The sequence below is a fragment of the Anas acuta genome, chromosome 4 (genome assembly GCF_963932015.1).
Source record: "Anas acuta chromosome 4, bAnaAcu1.1, whole genome shotgun sequence".
NCBI classification, from domain to species: domain Eukaryota; kingdom Metazoa; phylum Chordata; class Aves; order Anseriformes; family Anatidae; genus Anas; species Anas acuta.
The window spans coordinates 14607676-14633925 of record NC_088982.1 but is presented as its reverse complement, the minus strand read 5'-3'; positions in this window follow the sequence as shown (position 1 = coordinate 14633925).

Here is a 26250-nt window from a genome sequence, read left to right as displayed (position 1 = left end):
ACCTGTTAGGTATATCATATAGCAACGCTACATGAAAGTGAATTACATATTGCTTTTTATTTATTGCCTAAAAATACTGTAAGAGTTCTTAGTCAATAACTTTATATGATAAAAGAACAAGAGCAAAACCAATGTTTTTGTGTCTTTCTGTGCACTCCAAAAGTGTTGCTTGTTTATGGAATGTAATATTGTTGATTTTTAATGTTGATACAGTTGGTTTTATTTATCTTCATAAATAAAGATTATGCCACATGTAATTTCTAACATGGTGTGGCAGAAACCGCAGAATCAAAATTCCTCTGACAAGGAGCATAGGATGATACATCTTGATCATGCGAAACTGATAAAATCATTCTGCTTGAGAACTTTCTCTGGATCACAAATTTAACTGTAGTTGTGCTTTTCTGTTTCCTGAAGGAGTTGTAATAGTGAATTGTTCTTTTTCTGTCCACTGTCTCTGAAACTTGTTTATTTCTAGTTGGGAGGCAGAGTATTTTCCTGCTTAAATCTATTAGCTATACATAATTCTTGTAGTTCAGTTTGTCAGAAAACAGAATTTACATATAAATGACTTACTGAAATTTTCATGCTGAAGTCTTCACCAGCTCTAGGAGAGGAGTTTTTTGAGGTAGGGGTTCACTAAAGGCCCTTTAACAAGTGGCAGAAAATTAGGGCACAGACCACAAAGATATGAACAGCAGCAAAGACGTGAAGTGATAGACACTTGAATAAAAGTCTTGTTGATTAATCAACAAACAGATACTATTTTGATGATGTAAGAAGAAAGCTAGAAGAATACGTTAGACATATACTCGATGTGTAAACTGGCCATGGTGAAAATTACTCATAAAAACAATTGGAGGATGTGGAATCTTGATAGAGACAATAGATTATGCTAAACACACAGTTCCCTACAGAGAAGAAAGCCATCCAATACATGTTTCTTACTTGAAAACAACTCTGTAATGGGTCTGTAGACTGGAGGGGAAATGGAGATAGAAAGGACAGCCAGTTTACATAGATATGGAAGCTCAAGTAGAAAATGCAGGTAGAGGATAGAGTATTTGGATCGTTTGCTGAAAGTGGGAATGAAAAGGAAGGAGTTATTCTGACTAACACATTGAATGCGTAATCGAAAGGCAAAAAGTAAAAGATTAGATGTAAAGAAGAGAAGCACAGCAAAGAGTTAATAAAAGCATGTGAAAATTGAGGGACCATGAAGGTAGGGCAGGCCCATCTAGCTTCAGGTGGGAGGTATGCTTCACTGTACCTGGAAGGATGTAATTTAAAGGGAGAAGCCAGGCTGGCCTGAGTGAAGAATGAAATCGGCAAGGAAGACTTCAATATAGGTTTTCATGGCAACTGTACAAAAAGTAGGATAAAAAGGTGGAAGACAGAGGAATTTTTGTGTCTTCTTCACACAACGTAGAAGATTAAGGCATGTTTGAGTCAAAAATGTGAGGAAAGTAATGTGAGTGAGAAGTTAAGGAAAGGCAGGGAGACTAACGGGACAGCAGGGAGAATGGACTGGGTCATTGTCTGATGGTGGGATTGTAACAAGTCACACAGTCACTGTGACAGAGTGAAGAAGGAATAAAGTTAATATTACAGAATCACAGAATTTTCTAGGTTGGAAGAGACCTCAAGATCATCGAGTCCAACCTCTTTTTTTTTTTTTTTTTTTTTTTTTTTTCTGTACAATGCTAAGCAGTTTTATTTACATATAGAAAATGTAATAGGAGTAGTGTTTGAAATTACAGAACTCCTTAAAATTTCAATGGCAGGTAATCTGGAAAAAATAACAGCATTCCATTCACAAATATTTTCAAGCAATAAATATGTATTTATAAATAGTGTAAATTTACATCAAGATTAGAAACAAAAATCACAAATCTGAAGTTTATTCCTTAGTCTATTAATAGCCTTCCCTTCCAGTGTGCTTATTTCTCTAATGGCTTTACTTTATGACACTGCTGATAGCCTTCTGACTTCCCCCAAAGTCACAGCCAAAAATATGAGCAGTCCGTAGGCTGTTCCCCTGTTATGCATACAATGCAGAGTGTGTTCCAGTGTTGTGTCCAAGACTAATGTTAAAGGAAGGCTCTGCTTTTTATTTTCAAGGACTCAAGCTTTCAAGGCTTTGGACTGAGTGCCAAAAACAATTCATCAGGAACGCTTTACAACTCAGCAATACAAAACCTGTTAGGACACAGATCACCCACAAGACAGAGTTTGGGGAGGAAATATGTAAAGCACTGGTTGACCTCAGCATGATTAATGGTTTTTAACACATTGAACTCTGTTGCTTATGATGTGAATTTTTACACTGGCTCACCCATGGTTGTTTATTTTTATTTTTTGAGGGAGGGGGAACCTCCATTAATTTGTGAGACTTCCATTCATACAGAAGTTAATGACAGTTCATGTATAACAGCAAAATATTTATTTGAGACACAAATGTCCCAGCAGATTCTACTATTCCTCAGCAGTTTCCATCCCTCAGAAGCAGCCCGTAACAATTACAGCCCTTTACAGAGTTTGTGTCAATCATGTCTGTCCCAAAAGGATCATTTACTGGATGAAGGCAATGAACAAGATCTCTTCCTATAACTAGGAAGCCACTCAGTCCCAATCTCCTTGGATTAAGCTACTTAAAGAAAAGATGAAATCATTTTGATCTTCTGGCATAGCTCAGGCCTGTTGATGGTCAGTAGGCCTGATTAGGCCATTGTGATTCATAAAGCTCAAGGGTCTAATAAAGAAAAAAAAAAAAAAGTTATTAATGTTGCATTTGATGACCTACATTTGAATGACACCAAGAGTACCTGTACATGTCTAGGTGCCTGTAGTGATGGGCTCCATTAAAGCCAGAAGCTTGGCCCTGTCAACATCTCTGTTCACAAGGCCTGCAAGAGGTCCCCAAAGAGCAGCAAGTCCCTTACGATGAAGAGACTTGCCATTTTGCTTAATCTCACCACTCCTTGCACTCAGTGCAGCTGCATGATATCTACTTGTTATCCATGAACCACATACGCGGTCACCTGGAGGGGAGATTTCTGCACCAGGACAAAAAATTAGGGCTTGATCCTCCTTCAAGTCACTTTAACATCATAACAGTGAAAACCATGAGCAAATGAAAAATTACTGTGTGAGAAATGCTCTGGTACTAGCTGAAAAGGAGGAGGGCAGCACCTGCTTCATATGTATGTACCTTTAACCTAGAACTACAGCTTTCATGTGGTTGACCCCTTGTATAAGTAAAAAATCCAGACCTGCTATCGATTTATCTCCCAACAAGCCAGTCTCCAGATTTCACCCTTGCTCTGACTAATGTTACTGGTTAATCCCAAACTAAGATTATAAGAGTGAACGTGTTACACAAGGTTAATACCAGCTAGTTCAAGTCTTTTAGCAGTTGGTATCTTTGTAAATTAACTTAATGAAGAAGGAAAAATTTGACTCCCCTTCAATTTTTTTTTTTTTTTTTTGCTTGTTAGACCCCAACACTTTACCTCTCCATATATGGATTAATGTTTTTCATTATTGCTTAACTGCATGTTCAAAAGTTACGTGCTTAAGCTCCTTAGAAAAAAAGATGTTTTTAGGAACACTGCATAAGATTTTGGAGGGTTTATTACTTGCTCCTTTGTTGGGGAAATCAAGCAAATGGAACTTTACAGAAAAGCACTTAACAGGAGTATCCATTTGCAATTTTGAAATGGTAATTTAGAGTCAAGCCATTATGATACACTGTTGAAATATACTGAAAGTTAATATTGAAAAATGTAATGGTACTATTTCAAGTGGTTAATACTACTGTCATCATTGTAACCTTTCATACTTATTTACTACAGAAATCATCATAAACATGTGATCTAGATTTTAGATATCAGGCATAATCTAGGAGGAAATGATACTATGCAGAAATATTTATATGCTCTTAGTTGGCTAAGGCTAAAGAATAATATTGTGTCACATCAGACCTACAGCAAATTGTTTTCCCTAGCAGCAAGACGAAGCATGCAAGAGTCCTGAGTTTTAGCACGTATTCTGCCTTTCTTTCTAAAGGATTTTATGGACTGCATGTTCAAGTGCAAGCATCAGGTTAATATATAAAGAAAACATGGACCATGCCTATGGACACAAGGCGTGAGAAAAGAACATTTCTGCAAGCATAGAAGTTAATGGATGTGCTGAAATAAAAGTCACATTTCAGATGAGGTGATGATATCACATCAGATGAGATGATATCACCCTGTTATATTGATATGCAACATGAAGGTTTTGGGAGGGTAGAGAAGAGGAAGAGAACATAGTGCAGGGGCGAGGCCTTCAGTCTCATTTCAGGACAGATTGCAGTTTGTTAAATTAAGTCACTACTCTGTTGAGCTCTGTCATCAATCAACTATCTAGATTCATCTCTTAATGGTTCTGGAAATGAAAATTTCAGCTGGTTGGATATATTCTGATTATGCATTTATTGTTAGAGAACAACAGAATATAATGGAAAACAAATGAGATTATCTAAAGAATAAGGGTGCTTTGAGTACTGTAATAAAAGCAAAACAAAGCAAACCAAGCCTTTTCCCCCTATTTAGCTATTTTCCAAACGAAAGTTTGTGTGTGTGTGCCTTTTGATTCCAGTGCAAAGTTGGTTTGCTCTGAAACTGTAGTTGAGTTGTGAGGGAAAAAGTGCATATATTTAGCAGGTCAAACAGCAAGTATTTCAAAATGAACAATTCAGTTAGCCAGCACTGTTATTTATTTGCTAACCTTTTTTTCATCACTTTCACTTTTCATCCTATTTTGGACTGGCCAGCTATTTTGTTGTCTGTAAAGAGTGCTTTTAGAATATCAATGAATATTTAGAGAGATTGTCTTCTGTTTGTGCTTATAGCTCTTGATATTGTACATAGTTGCTGATTTCTAAAGTAGAGTAAATGAGGAATCTTTTTTCTTTGATTTACCTGCTGTGAAATGGGATAGACATGCAATGAGTGTTTTAAGTGAATGGTTATTTTGAATTCCAGAGTAACATTTTTTTTTCCTGTTCCACTGATGAGAATATGTAAAACCATAGCTTGGTTTCTGGTGTCCATTCGTACATGGAGCGTGGATACAGCAGCATAATAAAGATAGCATATATTTGATTTAACATAATGCTATGGTGACACTTGATACAAATCCTGCCTACTTCTTATTGAAACATGGCACTGATGCAAGAATAAAAGCTTTCCCCCTGCCCAGAGTTTCATAGTCTGAATTTACCCAGTTCAGGGCGCAGTACTGCTGAGCCCTCACAAAAGGGGTAGGTTGCTGGCTGTTGACATGTACATGTGTTTCTCGCAGGAGTATCCCCCACCATGAAAACTTGTGGAGGTAGAATTCAGCTCTAGTTCTGTAGCTGTAATTTCTCCAAAATACTGGGCTTTCTTTCCTTGTAAGTCTCCCATCTTGAGGTTTATCATTTTCTCTATTAATTCAAAATGAAGCTTTGGCCCACTATGTCTACTTTTAGGACAGTGGAGGAAAAAGGAAAATAAAAGAAACCTCAAATGGAAGATTCATTTCCATTTTTGAATTATATAAGGTGATATGTGGCATATAAAAGCCTGTATTGGTAGCTTGGGATCACATGCTTGTGTTTCTGCTCTCTCTCATCTGGAATGAACTTGGACTATCTGTGTTATGGTTTGGACTGGAGATGGTTTTTCCCCTTCTGTTAAACTGGTGACTACAGGATGTGGCAATTCTGATTATACTGAAAATTGCTGTAATTGTTATCAGGCAATAAACATTCAATATATATTTTTTTAAAGATTTAGAGCTTAGTGGATGTTTTCAAGTATTTGAGAATAATAACTGGAAGAGAAATGGTAAGGATACAAATTGAATTTGGACTTTGAATACTGAGAAAGTTGGCCTGCTTTATTCTGTTAAGAAACCAAGGATTACTGTAACACTACAATGCAAGACATGTTCTCAGCTACGAAGGAATATGAATGTCTTTTTTGTATAAAAACACATTGTAAGTAGTGCAGGAATGCATACCTGTCATAAGCATAACTGCTGTACAGAAAACAGAACAGGAATGTGAATTAAATGTACTTACAAAGGACATAATTTTCCTTTTTGGTTCTCTCATAGCCTATATATGGGCAACTTCTATCAAACAAACCTGCAATAAAAACTATGTATTGTGTGTTCACCTTTAAAGAAACCAAAAGATAATGCTTGTATAATTTAGGTGAGAGCTCTTATTTATTACTCTGAAATTATAGTACTTTTTAAAGTACTCCATATGTGTAGATGGGAGTGAAGATTCTTAAGTTGTTAACATTTGATCTCCTGTTATAATTAATCAGATCCAGAATGTAGCTTAAATAATGTGTTTATATAGTGTTGTCTAAGAGTTTTACTTACAGTCCTGCTTTGAAACTGTCTGTATTCAATGGGACTAAATATAGGTACACTCTTTTTCTTTTGATAAAACACATTTCCACCGGATATTCCTCTTACTTTATTTTAAGAATTGATGATTTTAGAAAAGGTAAAGCTAATTCAGAAATCCTGTAAGTATTTTATCGGCCTAGTAATGCCCATAACTCATTCACTTGAAACATTGCAGGATGGGAATTAGGTTCTTGGATTAAAAAGCTCCCTTTTAAAATAAACAGGAGGAAACATAGGGGAGAGACAGAAAAGTGTAACTTGTTTAACATTTAACAAGCCTCTTGATCCGTTTTCTGGACCAGTTACTATGCTTTTGAAGATAAAAGCAATTACATTAGATATGGGAGTGGTTTTTGTGCACTGAGGGTTGAGAGAAATTGGTTCTTTACAGAAGCAGGAATGTGAATACTTGGCTCTGTCTCTGTGGTGATTTTTTGACCATTTTTTCTGAGTCCATCTGGGATAAATCCAGACCTCACTGAAATCAGTGAGACTTTGCTCATTGCCTTCAGCAGGGCCAGGATTTTATTTGTGAATTCTCTACTTTTCAGTCACTGGCCAGCTCCAATGAAGCTACATTTAAGCTTTTCTTTTTTACTACTGCAAGTTGCCTCATCCTGGACCTAGACAGCAAAATGACTCCCAAGAAATTTTCTTTCTGGAAAGTACATTGTTGATGATCTTAGCATGGACTCTTGTTAGCTGGAGCACACCAATATTTTGATTAAAGACTAGGGACCCAATAATAAAGTCTGAACGTTTGCTAGGCTGTGGGTTGTGTTAGGCTGTGCCGGGTCAAAGAGCTGTCTTGTAAATGTTGGCCAACCAGTGAAAAGCTTCCGCGTGGGATCTGAATGTTGGCCAGGTCCCGTGGGATCTCTGTCAATGCTGTAACATAGCTAGCAGTGACATTAGATGGTGCAGGGGAGGATGTTTGAAATCTGCAGGTCTTGGACAGTGGGGATTTTGCTTTATACTGCCTCTGTGGAGAGAAAGAGACATTCAGTCGATGCAAATTCATTCAGCTGGGTCCTCTGATCTGTGCTTGTCTCCAAAATGCTTTGTAGGAAACAACACACAGAAGCTAACTCAGAGACTTAGGAACTTAAGGAATGTTTTTTGAAGTCTCAGGTGTTTAGGCCTAGCCCTACTGCAGGCCAGTGGATTTTGAAGTCCTTGATACATCATTTGTATCTGAAAAAAATGGGCCTGGTCTCCAAAATCATTTATCTACTGATAAGCAGAGGCAGAGAGGAGTTTCAGTGTTCCTGTGCATTGTCTATGCCTGACCTCTAGCCTCTGCTTTTAGGAGACAAGTTTTCAACTTCAAGGTAAGTGCCAGGAGTCACCTCAAACATTGAATAAGGAGGATCAGGTACCAAAGATTGGGTTTGCAGAAGGTGAATGAGAGTTGAGTCTTTCCATTTGGCTGTTGTTTGGTCCCTGCTGAGACCTGGATGTGGGATACCTATTTTGAAGGCCTCTAATGAAGTTACACAGTTACACGCAGGAGGATGGTGCTGTAGGTACTTTATGGGGCCAAGGTGACCAGAGCAGTTGGGTCAGGATGTGTCCTGCCCATGCAGCACTCTCACCTGTATGCTGTCCTGGTTCAGTTGGGGACTGAACCCTCTATTCACTGCTAGGCTGCCATCTTTTCAGGTCTGACCTGGACCTTGTGGATCACTCTCTCTTCATTCTGGATTGTTTTGAGGAAAAAAATAATAATAATAAAAAAAAGGAATGAAAACTGAAATTTGAATGAAAACTGTATTCTGTAAATCCTTCTGCTATGATGTATCTTCAGTGGAAGAGTAAGCTGTCTTCCAAGATAACACAAATACTATCACTCATCACAAAGGTTACCTTCAAATTTCAAGTTACCCTCCTAATACAGTTACAGATCTGTTGCAAAGTCATCCAGCAGTTGGATGTCAATGTCTTCCAGTTTCTACTAATCACAGTATGTTCTTTGCTATTGGGAGGTTATGTAAAATTGTGATTGGTTGTGATCTCATTTTGTTATCTTGTATAGTTACTGGAGAGCATAAAGAAATGGGTGGGCGCATGCAGTCTTTCTGATAATATGAAAGTGTCGATAAAGGCAATTTAAGTCGTAGTGAGTACTCAAGGAGGTAAAATACATAATTTGCCCCTGCCAGCTTTCTCTCAATATTGGTAATGTGCTTTGGATTTAAAATATTCAAACAGTTACAATAACTGAAGCTATTACAGTCCTCTCTCTGTGTTGTCAGTTTGCTGCTCTGCCAATCAAGTTTTGAGTCTGATGCAATAAATAGAAACTTTTATTTTTACTTTCCTTAGGCTCTATGCAGCTTACCAGCCTGCAGTGTGTTAGCCACAAAATGAACTCGGTGGCAGGTCAAAAAGAAAGCTAGCAACTTTGCAGCTAGGATGCCTCTCTTCCAACTATTTAGGCTATTCCCTTCTCTTTCCAGGATGGCACTGGAGTTCCCAGGTACTTATGACTCCTGTAGTGTTTTCCTCCTCTGTTAGGCCTCCGGGCTTCTTGGTTCCTCTGTTTCTTTGCCTACACGAAGCAGCTAGAGGCAGGTCTGCGAGGGTAGGCAAAGGGCTGCTTGAGAGTGGACAGTGTGTTTCAGATAAAGGAATGAAGGGGGTGAGGTAGCTCAATATATTACTCCAGGAAGGGTTTGCTGGAGCCAGGAAAATACAGCTTGTCCAGACTGGCTCTGCTTTCCTTTCACCCCCTCCTGTGAGTAATGTGAGTTGTTTATTTCTTCATCCCTGCCCTTGCAGAGAACAACTAGGCGTTCATTTCTTCTCCCACCTCCTCCTCTCCTAGGCCCCTCTTTGTTCCTTGAAGAAGTGGGGAGGAGCATGGGAAGGGAAAATACTGCAAGGAAAAACACTTTTGCTTCTTCTGCTTGCTGGATCATGAGCCTGGGGGGGCGGGGGGAGGAGGGGAGAGGCAGAATCAGATGAAGAAGAGCAAGGACACTGAGGGATTTGGAGTAATATCTCCCTGTCAAGGGCATGGAGCCTGCCCCAAACCTCTTCTTCTCCCACACCCAGCATGGTGAGAGCATTTTTGCTGCTCTACTGCCTCTTGCTGCTGCCCATACATTTCCATACAGCACCCTATTGGAGATTTCTGCTAGGGCAGGTTTTAAGATAAATTTGAGCCTTAACTTCCTGCTCCTCTAATGGTTCTCACTACCAATTTCATTACCCTGTTTTTAATATTCTAAGTAATTACTGAAATAGATGGTTACTTGATAATTTTCAGTTTAAATAAGAGTTTGAAAATAAATTAATTTCATTAAATTGGAAGACACTATGTAATTTCTTCAGACATTCCAAGTTTCCTCTTAATATTTTACGGTATTTGTACTATTTACTTTGTATCTCTTTTCTTGAAAGTGTTTATTTTGGGTGGTCAAAACAAAATTCTACATCTCTCATCAGCTGTAAGATGAATGCATACAGTTGGAACAAGTTCCATTGAAGCTCTCATGCAGAATAAACAAAGTCCTGACCGAAGGCTTGACTCATGATAGATCTTTAATGACTATTGTCATGAAAAAGTAGTTAACATGTTCTCCACCAGAAAAAAAAAAAAAAAAAGAAAAAGGGTGTAGCTTTGCTGCGGAGTCAGCAACACATCAAGTTGGGGGCAACCAAGGGAGAGATTCAAAGGGCAAGGCAGATACGGCTGATGGGCATTGGAGTGAGCATTAGCAGCTGTGTGTTCATTAACGAGGGCAATGCAAGTGTGCTGGGGAGGCCAAGTATGTCACGGGGAATTTCTGGTGTTACAGGGTCAGGCTCTTCAGATGGATCAGCCTGTAAAAATAGGTAGGGTGCTGTAACCGTGGAGTCACCACTTACGTTTTTGTAGGCTGTATCACACTACCCTGTGGTAAAGCAATTTTGTCTCAAATATTCCTGTACTCTGTGGGAATCCAACGTGGGGATTATTTTGGGAAGGGAGATTTGGTATTTCTGCAGATGGAGCTAGAGAGCAGGGAGATGCCTGTGAAATCACAGCACATCCTTAAACAAAGCAGATCTGTTTCCACTGCCTTTCCTACTGGTGTGACAGTTAGCGTAACACTTGGCAGTCAACAAACGCTGCATGCTGCTCTTGTCATCATGCGGTGGGGCAGGAAAACTGCTGACATGGAAAAGTGCAGACAAAATCAAGCAAAATGATTCATGGCTTGGAAGGCTGCTGTGTCCTGGGGAAAAATTAATCAGAACTGGCCCAGAAACCTCAGGGATAGTAATATACATGTGTATTATAGTTACTGGGTGATAGAAAAATATCTCTGCATGGGCTGGGCCACATTCACAGATGCTAGTTTAGGAGGTACATTATTATTTTTTTTTGCAGTTAGGAAAAGTCTCTCTTGTAAAAGTCTAATCTCTCTGTGAGCGAGGGGTGAGGAAACCTGCCTTGTATAGCTTACAGACCTACAATGTTCATAAATAGTCCTAAGGATTGGGTGGAAAGTCACAGAAAAATTGCACTTTCAGACCATTGCTTAGTGAAGAAAAGATGCCGTGAGAGCTGTGGGACAAGCTTATCAACAGGAAATAAAACACTTTGGTTCTTGAAGAGTTCAAGGATCTGAGAGCGGTTCAAATTGTGATCTCATTCTCTGTGGCAGTGAGAGATTAACATTCTCATTTTCATTTTAGTGCTATATGATAATCTGTACATTTTGGTAAGGATGCATTTGTCTTTCTGTAGCCTTACCTATATTTGAGATGTAGGACTGGAGGAAGCAGTAACTGGAATAGTCTCAAAGATTTACAGTTAGTTAAAAAGAGAAAACATCTTTGAAACTAGTGGGAAGATATACACAGGTGATCTAAGAGCAGGGAATATTTCAGGCTAAATTTATAAGGGAAGGCACTTAGTAAAATTGTTCTTTTATTTTGATCAGAGAAAAATTTTCAAAATAATAAATTCCAAACCTTCAGGCCAGTTTTAACAAAATGCCATTACTTTCTTAGAATTATTCGTTTCCTGTTTATTGTGAAAAAATAGAGCTAAGAAAGTCGTGAGTACCCCTATGGAAGGAAAAGTTTCAATATAGACCATAAGCCAGTAAGCCTGCATATCCTGGCCAGCCAAGTGGTACACACAGTGCTCAGAAACAGGCAGGGTGTGTGCTGCCTCTTGCATGACCTGAAGCTGATGGATGTAGGAGGGATGGGGGGTGGTGTGGATTGCAGGGAGGAGAATTTATCAAAGGAATATGGAAAAGGGGTTTGGGTTGTTGCACTATGGAGAGGGGAATGATGCAAGCCACAAATCTGTAGGAAACTGGGCTTTATTAGTTCCACTGCTTTTGGAACAACTTGTTTAAACTTCCCTTGTAGGTAATTAACTTTCTAATGGCACTGTGAGATAGGCCACCTGCAGAACCCTTGGGCAGGGGGATTCACAAGCATGTACGGTTCAAAATAGGGCCTCATGGAAAACTAGGCAAAAGTGTGTTAGAATAATATTTACATTCAGTAGCATTAAGTACATCTGTTTGTTATTAGTGGGAGGCTGAACTGGCTAAAAATCTTTCACAAGAGAGTGACCCAGCAGCAGAAGGCCAGGTACCTCTGACAGCTTTTCTACAGCTACCAATAGGGCTATTTTCAAAAGCTTGACAAGAGTTCCCTCGCAATGTCAATTTGAATACAAAGGAGGTCAAATTTTGATTACTGAAATATGCAGGTATTTCTGTTCTGTCCCTTTAGGTCCCTGGTTTTGTACTTAGTTCTTTGCTACACCTATGTTTACAGGGGTGTGCAGTTTTCATACAAACTATGGGAGTGCAGCTCTGGTTGAAATCAGTGCAAGCTAAAGATGGTCAGCGTGTCTGAAAAATCAAGGGAGATGGGTCACAGTCTTAACCCTACTAATTTTAAACAATAGTTTTAAGCTTCTCTAGAGTATTATTCAATGGAAAAATATTATTTTATCTTAATTAGTCAAAATGAAACGCAGTACAAGATGTTTTAATGCATATAATTCAGTTTAGTACTCCTGAACATAACTTTGATGTCTGAAGATTGTACACATAATTGCTAACAAGGATTACTAATTTTAGTGTAATTGTGATGATTCAAGATACCTGAAAACAATGTTTATCTTCAGTTGGAAACTCTGTCATAACTGAGAACAGTCTCTCAATCTTCTAATCATACATCTTAGATGTATGTTATGTTTATGTGTGTATGTACTAAACAGTATTAGAGAGATGGGCTATTACTGTTTAGAGGTTAGGAACTCTGTTGTAGTAGTGTTGAGTCTTTTGTGTTGAATTTCCTACTTAATTATGGATTTGTTTGATGTAAAATTTAGTAACCACCTCTTCTTTTGTAATTGTTATAATATGTACCTCTTTCTCTTTTCTCTTGATTTGTAAAAGCTTGAAGGACAGGAAGAAAAAACACTCTGAGTGTGTATGTTTATATGTAACACACAGCACATAAAACAATGGAGCCCCCCACCTTTGCTAGCTGACTCTTTCAAATCTTTTGTATCCACAAGTTGCAGAGAAGTTTCTAACTGAAAACTCTTATTGCAGACTCCTTTTAGTCACAGATTATTGTCATCTTTTCTCTCAGTTCTTAAAAATCTCTCCATCCAGCCACTTTGCAGGTTTCCTTTCCCTTTAGGTCAACACTCACTGTCAGGAAACAGCCTTATTCAGTAGTCCAGTGTCTGCTGTCACAGATCACTGAATGTTGTGTATTTCCTGGCCAGTTTGCATCTTCAGTGTCTGCCAGGTATAAGTATGCCCAGGAATTATGACATTACATTACTCCTTACCTAACATTACCTTACTCCTTAGCTTACATTACTACTTACCTCAAATCATAAAAGTAGACATTTATTATTAATGTAGAATTCTGCAGTGTAAAACTCTCCCAGGAACTCATTTCTGAAGAGAGGAAAAAGCAAAAGCCATTTTGATTTGACCAAATATGGAAGAAATCTATCTCAGTTATGCTCAAACTGAAATGAGCATTGGGAAGTAAAACATCTCCAAAGAGAATTAACACAATAGCAACAGATGTAAAGAGCTGTGTGTCTGGAGCTTAGCAGCAGAAGTAACCACCTTATCAAGAGACTCAGAGTGTTGTTTTGTGGTTTAGAAAAGCAAGTAGGTATGACCAAAATTACTGTCCTTTGGGAAGACGGAGTCAAAGGGCACATGCTTGAGAGCCACAAATATGAGCTATTCAGAAAACAAACAAAGACCTCTAAACTAAAATGTGCAGGTGACTGAAAAGGTCACCCGGTGAAAAGCACAAAGAATGAAGCAAAGCAAGGTGATGAGGTGTGTTCGAAACAGTGGCCTCATCTCCTGTGCAAGAGCACCAGATGAGGAGTGGTGTGGGTCAGTAGATCCGACGCTGAGGTTGGGATCCTCCAAGCTCCTCCGGTGTGCACGGAGCACTGGAACACAGCTGCTCATTTAATGGCCAGTAATGTGGGTGGGTAATGTGTTCAAAATGTGTAGGTTTCTTGAGCTGTGCTATTTAAACAGTGCAGAATGGCAAGACTTTGAAACAAATCTTAACATTTTATAAGCTCTGTAGCTGCTTGAGAAGAGGAAGCAAATATTCATTCAAAAAGGGGAGACCACCTACTTAAAATGTAACCCTGCGAGTAAGACAAGCATTTCTTAAATAAACTCAGTGTGCAAGCGGTGAGTCACCCTTTTGCTTCTATAAATTTTTGTGTGGTGTGTTTCTATTGAAAGTCATTTGGTTTCAGAAAGGTGTGGACTTGATTCTCTCCTTTGTTGTGCTAACTCATATTCATACAAAGCAGGTAGATTACTCATTCAGGGGCTTACTCCCCCTCTGACCCTGCCAGCTGAAAGCTGATGCTGTGCTCTCTGATACCAGCTCCATGCCACGCTGCCACTTGTTTCCTATTAACCCTTTTCATGCTCAGTAAATCTGAAGGCTCTGCTGAAATCACACACCCTCTTTCAAATCACATTTTGTATCAGTAACATAAATTCAGCTACACTCAGATCTATCAGATCTGCACTAGTAGTATGCTCACTTTAAGTGTGCTGCTTTCCTTCTTTTTCTTTCTTTCTTTCTTTCTTTCTTTCTTTCTTTCTTTCTTTCTTTCTTTCTTTCTTTCTTTCTTTCTTTCTTTCTTTCTTTCTTTCCTTCTTTCCTTCTTTCCTTCTTTCCTTCTTTCCTTCTTTCCTTCTTTCCTTCTTTCCTTCTTTCCTTCTTTCCTTCTTTCCTTCTTTCCTTCTTTCCTTCTTTCCTTCCTTCTTTCCTTCTTTCCTTCTTTCCTTCTTTCCTTCTTTCTTTCCTTCTTTCTTTCCTTCTTTCCTTCTTTCCTTCTTTCCTTCTTTCCTTCTTTCTTCTTTTCATTTTCATTTTCATTTTCATTTTCATTTTCATTTTCATTTTCATTTTCATTTTTTTCATTTTCATTTTCTTTTATTTATTCCCCATCAACGAGTTACAACTGTTTTGATGAGTCTCATTTTGTCCTGTGTGGTCACTTATCTGTTGCGGCCCACTTAGTGGCTTCCACATGTTGCTAAAATGTGTTTGGAAGAGGGGATTAAGTTACTATTTCTAGCTGTGAGTTTGTTTGGTCACTTGGACACGTTCACTGGGATGTGAGATCCGAGAGCCCATGTAGAGCCTTCCAGTATGAGATTTTCTATTTTCTTTCCTCACTATGGGGGACCTCACACATGCTTCCCCTGTAAGTCCTGCTGCATGTAGTGTCAGAAGTGAAATCTGTTCAATCCAGCTTCTGGTTTCCACTGCTTTTGGCATATTTTTTGTGGTGCCTTCCTCCAGAGGTAGGAGAGGAAAAAAGAATTGTGAAAGGTCTCTCAAAACACTCAGAGTCTATTGCAGAAAATCTTTCTTGAATAATTCTTGACAAAAAATTAAGTGAATCCTTGCTTTTGTTTGAGTTAAAATTGGGAATTCAAAAAGGATGTTTAGTGACCAAAAAAAGCACCACTGTTCCCAGATATATATATATTTATCCTTGATGTTCCCTGTTAGAATTATTTCCTACTAATTTCAATGCTTCTTTGAGAATGTAAGGGTTGTAAGCATTGACTAGGTCACATTTTAGTCAACCATATTTAAACATATTTTCTTGTGAGTGTTATGATTCATCTAGATTTTACTCTTTACCATCTTTTTGCTGATGCCTTCGTATGAGAGATTTTTGTACTTGAGGATGTTTGAGGAAGATGTTTTTTCATGTGATTTCTCTTGTGATTCTTAGCAGTTAAATGTTTATTAAAAATAAACAACATGCAGTGACATTGTTTTTATACAAACAGGGATACTTACACAGTTCTGCATAACAGTCTTTGGCCATAGCTTGGGAGTGAAGAGTTAAGACAGAGGCAGAGATGAAAAATCTATTTAATTTCAAGCCAAGTAAATAAACCTAAATAGCACAAGAGACAGGATACGACTCTTTGGGCTCTGCTCTCAGTGGTGTTTTGCATATATTATGTATGACACCTCAACCATCACCAGCGTGGCCACATGTTGCAGTAGAAGAATCTCCTTCATGGACATGTGTGAGCATTGTGCATAGTGTGATGCTGTGCAGGTTTCAGCTTTCTAGCCTCTTTCAAATAGGCTGCTCTCCTGGGTTTTCTACAGTTGTGTTCTTCCAGCACACTTGGAAGATACATTAATTTCCTTTGCATAGTATTGAACAAGACATAACTCAACAGTTTCCCAAGGCCTCTAGTAATGGAATTATGAAATAAAAAACCCAAGAGGAACTACTGTTTTCTTTAAAATGTTTGGAAATGTTTGCTGATTTGGAAATGAATGGGTACTGATGCAATGGAAACCAGAGAATTCAGTCTCTGCTTGAATAGTAAAGTATCTAATTATTTACAGTAGTATTTTATCTGAAGACCTGAATATGAATTGATGGAATATGCAGTAGCTTCCTGAAAGCACCAGGCACCCAACTAACTGAACAAGCATGTTATGAATTTGAATGTAACTTTCACATCTAGGGCTGTGTATGTACAGGCAATTACTTGTGTGAATGTGTAGAGGAAAACAGAATGTAATGTCTGCTAGGCAGCCAATAAACTTGAATTATATCTTTCTGTTTCCCTCAGCCAGGAAGTCACCCAGCTATTTTTAAATCTGTATCCATGAAAGTAGTCAGACATAAGGCTCTTTCTTGAGGAAAAAAAGTTCAGGAAAAGATTTAAAATATCCTGAAATTCCCTACCCCTGTTTATCTGTTGCTGCCTCTCTCTTTCTCTCAGAGGGCTTACAGGTTGCATTTTTTTTCCAGCCTGAAAGCAAGAGTTCAGGAGTTTTTTTTCCAGAAATGTACATTTTAAAAGGGTCTGTAATATCAAGTAGGAAATTGGTGAGTCTTTCACACAAGTGATTCTACCTCTGGCACCTGGTGCATCTCTTGGCAAGTTCCTGGGACACTTCCTAATAGCTAGAAACTAGAGGATAGCGATGACAGTCAGATGAGAGTGGTTTTTCACTGGAGTGGTCATTACTCTCTGGGGTAGTAATCCATGAGAAAACATGGGAGTATGAACTGTTCTCAGCTGAGTTTTGCAAATGGAAAAAAATAAAATGAAAATGTAAAATTTGATCTTTTAAGAGGTTTCACAGGGGTGAAATCCACTTCTGATTTTTGTTTGTTTGTTTGTTTTGTTTTTGTTTTTGTTTTGTTTTGTTTTTTCCTTGTTTATCTCTGGAAGAGAAAGCTTAGCAGGTTAGTAAAATATCCAAGTTTAATTTGGGAGGTCTATTTTTATTTATTTATTTATTTATTTTTAACATCTGGCTCCAGAACAGAGAAAAGATATCACTTTGGACAAGGTACTCAAAACCAATCATATAGTTGTAAAGCACACACACATACAAAAGAATTCCTTTATTCTTCCTTATTATTATTCCTTTATTCCTTTATTCTTTGAATGTACATTTTAAGGTAGCTTCTTTAGCTTGTGCAGCCCATAGCACAAATGAGAGTCTCTCTCTCCAGGAATTAAAATTAGAGGAGACAATTTTTAAATGAAAATAATTTTCTATGGAATTTGATATGCTGTTACTGTATACATACACTAAATCAAGACAGACTTAGGAATTTTCTGGTGAAAAACAGTATATCAAAAAATTCTGGCTTGTGGAAACAGAAGCTATCTGTGAGAAAAACATGGCATAGCTAAATTTCCTAATGCAAACTTTTTTAAAGAAGAGTTTTGGGTTTATTGAAATATCTTTCTGACTTTTCTGAAAGATAACGAATTCCCCCTTTTCAGAAAACTTTTTATTATGAAATTTTAATGTGCACTGCTTGGTACAAAATTTGTTGATCTGAATTTTTGTTCGAGTTAGGGATGGAAAAGAATTCAAAATGTTGAAAAAATTTTATGGAGTAACAAAACAGATTCAATACAATGTTCCAAACTCTGAGATCACCCAATGAATAAAAAGTAAGTTTCGTTTTCAAACAGGCTGAGTTATCATGTCAGACTTCTTTGTGTAGATTTGTCAATTCTATCAAATATTTTAAATGGATAACAATGATTTATATTTTAAAAAATATTATTAAAATTTCATTATTATTATTATTATACGTTGTTGTGTTCCTACTAGAGGCATAGAGAATTTGCTTGCTTGCTACTACCTGGTGTTTATTAACACCAGGAGAAGGATGAGTCATATATTCATTTTACAGATTTTTTAAGGATTATTGTTTAGGCATGTGTTTGCTTAAAAATATGTAGTACATGGGTGATCACAATTTAATAGTAATGCATGTTTGTGCTAGAGGTAAAACTCCTTAAACCCAACAAAGGAAAGTCAAAGGAAATGTGCTGTCACACATCTCTGTGTGTTGTAGAGTTTCTGTTTCAGTCTGGATTTGGAACCTCTCATTTGTGGGTAGTTCAGTAACTGAAGAAATTCAGGAGATCTGAGAAGTTCTCAGCATCATGCATCTCTTCCTGGATCTAACTGAAAAATACATGTATGTCTTTGTTAGGGAAACTAAGTAAATAGCTATTTTAATGAAATGCATATTGCTCCTGTGGTTACTTAATAAGTGTATTGCCATTGTTGACAAAGAAGGGCTTTCAGTTATTTCAGTTCTTAGTACAGTGTAAATTAAAAAATAAAATAATAAAAAAAACCTTTTACTTTCCTACGTGATGAGCACCAGTGCAGCATTGGAAAATTGGTTGATATTTCTGTTTAAGATATAAAGTAAATAAAACAAAGTCCCTGGGGGGGATACGTCTTGTCGTGTTCTCTTGGAAGGCTCCTAATGGGACAGAGCTACCCTCTGTCCATGCACGGGTGCTGTGATCAAACGCATGCGGGGAGTTAATTCCAGCAGACTTTATAGCCACCCCTGCATAATAACAATAAATAATGAAATAAATGCAGAACACTTTGGTTGGTTGGTTCTCAAAGCGCTCCACAGACCACTCACACAGAAGCGCATTGATTTTTCTCGCCCCTGGAATACAGCAATCCTGTGTCAAAACATGGCTGCCATTTAACGGCACACAGCAAAACTACACAGTGCTTAGGGCAGAAATTACAACTCACTGTAAAAATGGCAGGGCATTTATAATTATGCAACATATTAGAGTTATGAAATGCAGAATATGTCTGTCTTTTCTGATATATGTCTGTCCTTGATGATTGACTTCAGAGTGTCAAAAGAAAACTGTAGGAAATGGCTATATTATCAATATGTAGTCACTTAGCCAAGGCACTTCTTTTGCTCTTCCGTGAATACCTCTTTTATTTTATTTTTTCTTCTTCTTCTCTCTCTTTTTTTTTTTTTTTTTTATTATTATTTCTAGTACTGAACTGCTTACACTGTTTGTTCATATCTACAACCTCCTTCATGCCAATAGCTGAGCCTGATGAAGCCAGAGATGTGATCTCAGTGTTGTCAGCCACATTGGTCAATTTTATGTGTCCAGCTGGGTACCAAGAACAGAGGAACAGAGTTACCTGAGTCAGAGCATGCCTCTGTGCTGTGATCATGCTTGTGAGTGCACAGCACAACCCTCATATGGTAATTTTCTATGTTTCACATAGCACTGAAATCTACGGATGTTAAGCTGTCAGCTCTTCCCTAGTGAACTTGGAGCTACCACTTAAATAGCCTTATTCAGTATTTTGTCTTTGATCCAAATGTATTTGTTTGCATTTGATTGGACTAAATGCAGATGTTTTTGTTTTTACTTGAAAATCTTAGTATTTTTTTTCCCACATTTATCTTAGTATTTCTTCTCAGTGAGGCCAGACTAAAAACTCATTAGCTTTTATTTCTCTTTTTCATGTGTGTGTGAGTGCATATCTATCCCAGTTATTCAGTTTATAGAAAAATGTTTTTCAAAGCTTTCTTGGTAATACTAACAGCTCCTCCTAAGTTCTCTGAAATCCTGCATTAGAAATTTGAATACGAGTACTTTTTGATTTCTAGTGCTGAGTTGCCTCACCACCATTTTCTCCATTGGCTCCTCCTTTATTTATAAGATACGTATGGAAAAAGTCTAAAAAAAAATTACCTTGCATATCTTTTTTAAGAAAGAAAGGGAAGAGTGTCAAAGACTGAGTGGTCTCTTCCCCATCCCTAGCCCTGCTTTTATTTTTCCCGAGCCTTGAAATATCCTTGATAATGAATTCTCTGTCATTGAAGTTTAAGAATACAATTTATACTCTTACCTCAGATAAAGTTGTACTATATTATTTATTTCGATTTATACTTTTTTTTTTTAAATTATTTTTATTTTTAACGGTGTGCTCTAATGACACACTGTTAGAGGAACTACTGTGTGTTCAGTAGTGAGGAATGAAGCTCTAAAGGTTTGGAAGTTTGGAAAAGTTCAGATGCCTCAAAATGCTTGGATTCCTCTCAAAAATTTTTTCTTAGCTGTATAAATCTACCACCCAGCTGTCATCCTCTGAGGAATTAGCAAAAAAGCATATTTATAAGACAAATTGTTTGGCTGATGGAGAGAAATATGCTAGCAATATTTTTTGATTCCCATTTGAAAGTAGACTAATTCTTCCATTGCAGTCAGAAGTCAGAGCTGCAAGTAGGTTCTTTCCAGCAGACTTACAAAAGCCTTTTTCTTTCTGCAGGCATTTAGCCACACCACTGTGGGCTGTGATCTTGTCAGTTCTCATAAGCTGGTAACACCAATGGTAACAAAATACTTTCCCTAGTTAGAGGATGTACATTTCCATGAATTGGTTTGGTTCATCTCATATATGAAGTGTCAAATCTTTTTTTTTTTTAATCCTGAATCTTTTTTTTTTTTTTTCCCCTCAAACTAGAAGCTAGTGGAATGAGGAGAAGCAATTTCATATAAACAATTCAATAACGGCAAAATCTGTCAGGCACAGGCTTAACTTGAGAGGTTGGTAGCACCCTCCTCTGTAGCTGTCCTGGCAACGCAAGCTGACTAAATAGACAGGATCAGGCCCAAATAATGTGCATGAACATGAACCAATAATTCACACTACAAGATTTTGCATCTTCTGCAAAACAACCCAGCATCTCGGGTAATAACCCCTGAAAGGACAAATGGAACGTGGACTCTCCCTCGTTGGCTATATAAGCAATTATCATTCAGGTGGATTTAAAAGGGCTTTACAGCCCAGCTCATTTATACAATGTGTTAATGTGTGTTACTTCTCCCGCCACTGAAAGCCAGCCACTTATGAACTGAATCATGGCATCGGTTCAACAGCGTGCAGCAGCAAGCGGCAGCATGGCAGGCAGCAAGCACAGAAAACATCTCCAGCTGAAACAGCCCCAGGAGCCTTGGGAGGGAGAATTTACATTGCACAGTGTGTGTTAGGTAGGACCTGCGACCCGAGGCTACTTGTGGGAAACATAACCTGGGGTTGATAGTGACCAGTGGTCATGATGAGTTCAATCTTGAGCCTCGCTTGAGCCTCGCTAACACTGCGGACCCATATTGCTGCAGTTTGTTGTTGCGGGCTGAAGAGGGAAAGAAATTTAGAAATTGTTGGCAGTACTGCTAGCAAGAGCAGTGTATTTTTCTCCTCTAAGTAGGCCCAGCAGACACAAGTAGAGCTCAACACCTGAGTTCCTACGTCAGCCCTATATTCGTTTTGTAATATTTCCATTTGTCAGAGTTCTTTGAATGGGCAGATTCTTAGAGGGAGATGCATTTGCTGCTCTGCAGCTATAGGTCTCTCTTCCTGTGAAAGTGAAGTATTATGAATGCAAAAGACTTTTCTTGCTAACACTGTTGAGAGGATGGAAGTTCTGTTGGGAAAACTTCCAAGTGAAACTTTGGCTTCACTCAGCTGGAGTGGCACAGTCTCCATACTAACAGCACCTTCCCCAATCCTTCCCCCCCACCTCCTTTTTTTTTTTTTTAAAAACCACAAACTTCCCCGTGTCACAGCTCTGTGCAAATATTTCCCATATGTCAGCTGGCTGATCCAGTAATCACTTAGGGCTGGAGTGTAAATTACACAAGCAGCAGCACACACACAAATATCTGACTTGTACGATTCTGTAATTCGGCTAGATTTAACTACGGTGAATTGAACTAATCTTAAATTAAAACATTTCTTTTCATAGCTGTATAGATTCAGTGCTAGAAGGGCTATTATTCCATCTTCCACTTTACTACTGGCTGATGCAGAAAGTCTTGCTTGTGTTTTAATGGTGCCTCTCTTGCTGTTTGCTTTCCCTGTTTGCTTTCATTTCTATCCAGTGTGCTGTCATTACGCCATGAACTGGATTCTTTGGGTAGGATATATCTTTTTTTTTTTTTTTTTTTTTTGAACATCTAGAATGTGCATGGCATTTTCTAAACAAATTAATTAATAGCGTATGCTATTGCTTATTTTATTTCTGTAATACCATTCGTGAGAAGTTGACTGTAATGTTTCAGACAGGGTAATAGCCAGGGAGTATTTTGATTTTAGGGAATTCTGGGAGGCTTTAAATTAATCTTTTCCTTCAAGGTGGTAGGAGTGCGTTCCTCAGCACAACACTGCCTGAGTATATGCTGGCATTCACGGGAGGCAGAAGAAATATAATGGTGTGGGAGGCTTGGATTTCTGAGACTTTTTAAAATGAAAAGTCTTTTTAGAAAAGAATGCTTTGAACAGCCCTGGCTGCAGGTTTCGCTCTCTGCTTGCGTGCACGTGCGCCTACGAGCACAGGGCTCCTCTCGCCTCCAGCACTGACTGCTCAGCATGGGGCTGGTGGGCAGGCAGTGAGCTGGTGGTGGCTGCAAGGCTGCAGAGTGGAGCTGCTCCTGCCTGCCTTCATTTGGGGCTGGAGGAGCCCCTTCTCCCAGCTACACCACTGTCTGCAGCAAGAACACCTTCTCCCTTCTCCCTTCATCACTTTTACTATTTTCTCTGCACCTGCACAGATTTACAGACCAGTCTTTTACACCGGCTCTAACTGTTCCTGTGCAGAAAAATAAATAAATAAAAATCTGCTCCCTTACCCTCTTGCTTTTCTGACCTCGGTTTCCAATTTTTCTTAGTTTTCTGCAACTTCACTATCTCATTTAAAAAAAAAAAGGAATAGAAAAAAGTTTATTTTTCTCCTGTCTCCCTCTTTTATTCCCCAATATTTTTTCTTTATAACACTGTTGCAGGTGTGGACTTTGAGTGCTGTGGAAAAATATAATTGAAATGGTTTCTACATTAAAGAATTAGACTTATTTGACCTTTCCCCGAGCTCATGTTCATCCTCTCTTTCATGGCTATTTATGTATAACAAAGTGTACGGTTTGCACTGAACAATGTTGTGAATGCATGTAGCCTACAAGATGTTGAGAGTAGATTCAGTCACAGTGATTGAAACTCTTGTTTGGTTACAGCTGACAATAAAGTGGTTGTAAATTTGAAATTTGAGTTCTATGGCTCACCTGCCATTTTTTCCTTCCTTCCGTCCTTCCTGAAGAGATGCAAGCTCTCTTTCATATTTTTAGCTGACTGTGAAAAAGAATCAGTAATTTAAGGAAGGGATCTAGCCTCATTCTCAAGAAGAAATGTGGTATTAGGAGAAAAAGCCCAAGCCCAAGAGGTAATGTGGTAGAGTTTCAGTACAATCGATTGCATTTGATGTGAATTGGCTGTGCGTAACCCCAAGAAGAACACCCAGCAACATGGACTGCTATGTTAAGTGCCTTTTTGAGTAAGTACACGGCTGACCATAACCTTTCCTCCTCTGGGCAGCTGCCACAATCCGAAGATGGAGTTAGCTTTGCTAAGGGTCATCTAAAACAAGCTGTCTGCTGCCGATATACAAGGCTCATTCAGTACACCCCTCAGGAAGTTCTTGTCCTGGAGTTTGTTTGGGGATGGCTGTGTTCAGGGAAGCATGGAAAAGAGGTGGAAGCTCTGTGTGCTCTTCTTTTAGCAGAGAGAGAAGCCCTTGCAGAGAACAATAGCCCTCGATCATGCAAACCCCATCTCCCTGCACCTGCAAGAGCAAAACTGGCTTGAGATGCTCTTTTAAAATTGATTTTAATGTCTCTGTAGCAACTCTCTAGAAATCATGTGGGAAAATGAAACTCTTGTTGTTTTCAGTTGCAAAGGGAAGAAGCAGCAATAATTATTTATAACATTTTCTAATTTGGGGTTATTTACTATGGCAATTGTTTCTGGGAGCTCAAAGTCATTTTAGTTGTTTTCTATTTATTTATTTATTTATTTCTCTCTAGCAAAACCTGCAGAGATAAAAATGGCTCTTGCTGCGCTGGCACAGTGGCAACGACTGCAAAGCAAAGTGCTCCCCTGAGATGTGAAACTCAGCAGTTTCCCACTGAGTGCTGGACCAGCTGTGGAAGAAGGAAGAATAAAAGGTGATATGAGTTAGATTTATGCTGATGTATGAGGTGAGTGTAGATTTTTTGCTTAGAAGTTGCTAGAAGGTCATGGTATTTTACCAAATGAGATTTATACATTTGAAAATGAACCTCCAAATGGGAATGTATCCAAAGTCTAATAAAGCAGGGCTATGCTCATACACTGACCTTGGCAAGCCTGCAGGTAAGTTCCACAACTTCTACCACCTTATAAACACTAAGATGGGTTATATAGAAAAAACTATAGAGGCTCTATTTAGAGACTTATGGTAGCAAGTAGGCAGAAAAACTTCAAAACCACCAATTTAATTTATTGAAGGTCTCAACAGGAACATATAGGAAAAAATTCTGTCTTCCACTGCAAATATTCCCCCAGCAACCCAACCTATCAGCCAAGAGTACCCAGAATTGAAGGGGGAAAAGAAAACCATGTTAGACCTGCTCAGTAATACCACTAAACAAAACTCAAAGGATGAACATGAACCTGTTTTTGTATTTTATATGTTTAGCTCAGCAAAGAAGCACACAGCTGAGAAATTTTCCTAGCTGTACTTTACCATTGATGTAATTGTAGATCACAACTACTGTACACAACACAAGAGAAGAGGCACTGTGGTTTAGGCACTTTTTTTTTTTATTATTATTTTTTAATTCTCCAGCCTGTTTCTGGATTTCATAAAGGCTGTTAAAAGCTCCTTTTGTGGATCCAAGTCAGGAAAACAGGTGTGATCAAGAAGTTTTTCCTAGTTTCATGTAAAGTGCATGTAACGCCATTTCAAGTTTCAGGATCTCTGCTTCCAGAGAGGCAAAGTGTGCCAGAAAAAATGAAGGCTAGAAGAGTCTGGACTACTCCAAGCTGCAAATTAGAGCAGACCCTTCCCTCCAGTGTCTTCCCAGCCTGTCGGTGCAGCAGGGCAGCACAGCTCTGCCTGTGCTGGCTCCTGGCCACTCCTGAACTCTAAGAATGTCTAGGGGCCAATTCATGCTGCCTCTGCTCTGCTGGAGCACTATAGAGGACGCAGTGGGTGATGGGAGTATTTGCATGTATAATTCCAGAAAGTGACAGGAATCACAATCTTCACACTCATTCGTATTAATTTTGTATTATATCATTACTAGGTTCTTCACTGGATTGCTTTTCAGAGTGTATTTTTTTCTTGTGTTACCGAGCCAGGATCAGAAGAAATCCAAATAATATTTTACAGTAGTCAGACAAAAATATTGTTTCAAATGTTAGTAACAAATCTTATGATATGTTGGGTTTTTAGATTTTGTAATTCCGAGATGGACCTACATGTATAACTCTGATATATTTCAATATGAAAAGGGGCCCTTCTAAATGACTAGGAGCTGGTAATGAATCTGTTGTGTTTGAATGCAGCCTTCTGCTGTAATATGCTTTAAGAGCTACCCCTTTCATGGCCTTTCAAGTTCTATTTGCCCAAGAGATTTATAATACTTTATAATACTTTAGCATGAATAGATAGATACAGTGAATAATATGATAGAGTGAAATAGATAGATAGAGTGAAAAATACGATATGAATAAGCATGTGTGCTCTTTGTAGCTGACGGCATGTTCCACCTCAGTGGATCTACTGAAGAGCTGAGGTTATGAATATGGTCCCAGCTGCAGTAATATTTGTTACCTTAAATAACTGCTATAATTTATTTATAATTGTTTTTCCCTATTGCATTTCTAAAAGTTATTTTTTGTTACATCTTTAACTAAATAAAATGTACGAGAGGTTGCTGTTCGGTTTTGAAGTTTATCTTGCATAGTTCCAAGAAACTGGGTCATACTTCAGGGCTGAGTTTATTTTGTAGGAGTGTAGTTCACTACGCAAAACTGATCTGAGTTGTGGAGTCCTGCCAGTACTACCCATAAAGCGGACTCTCACCTAAC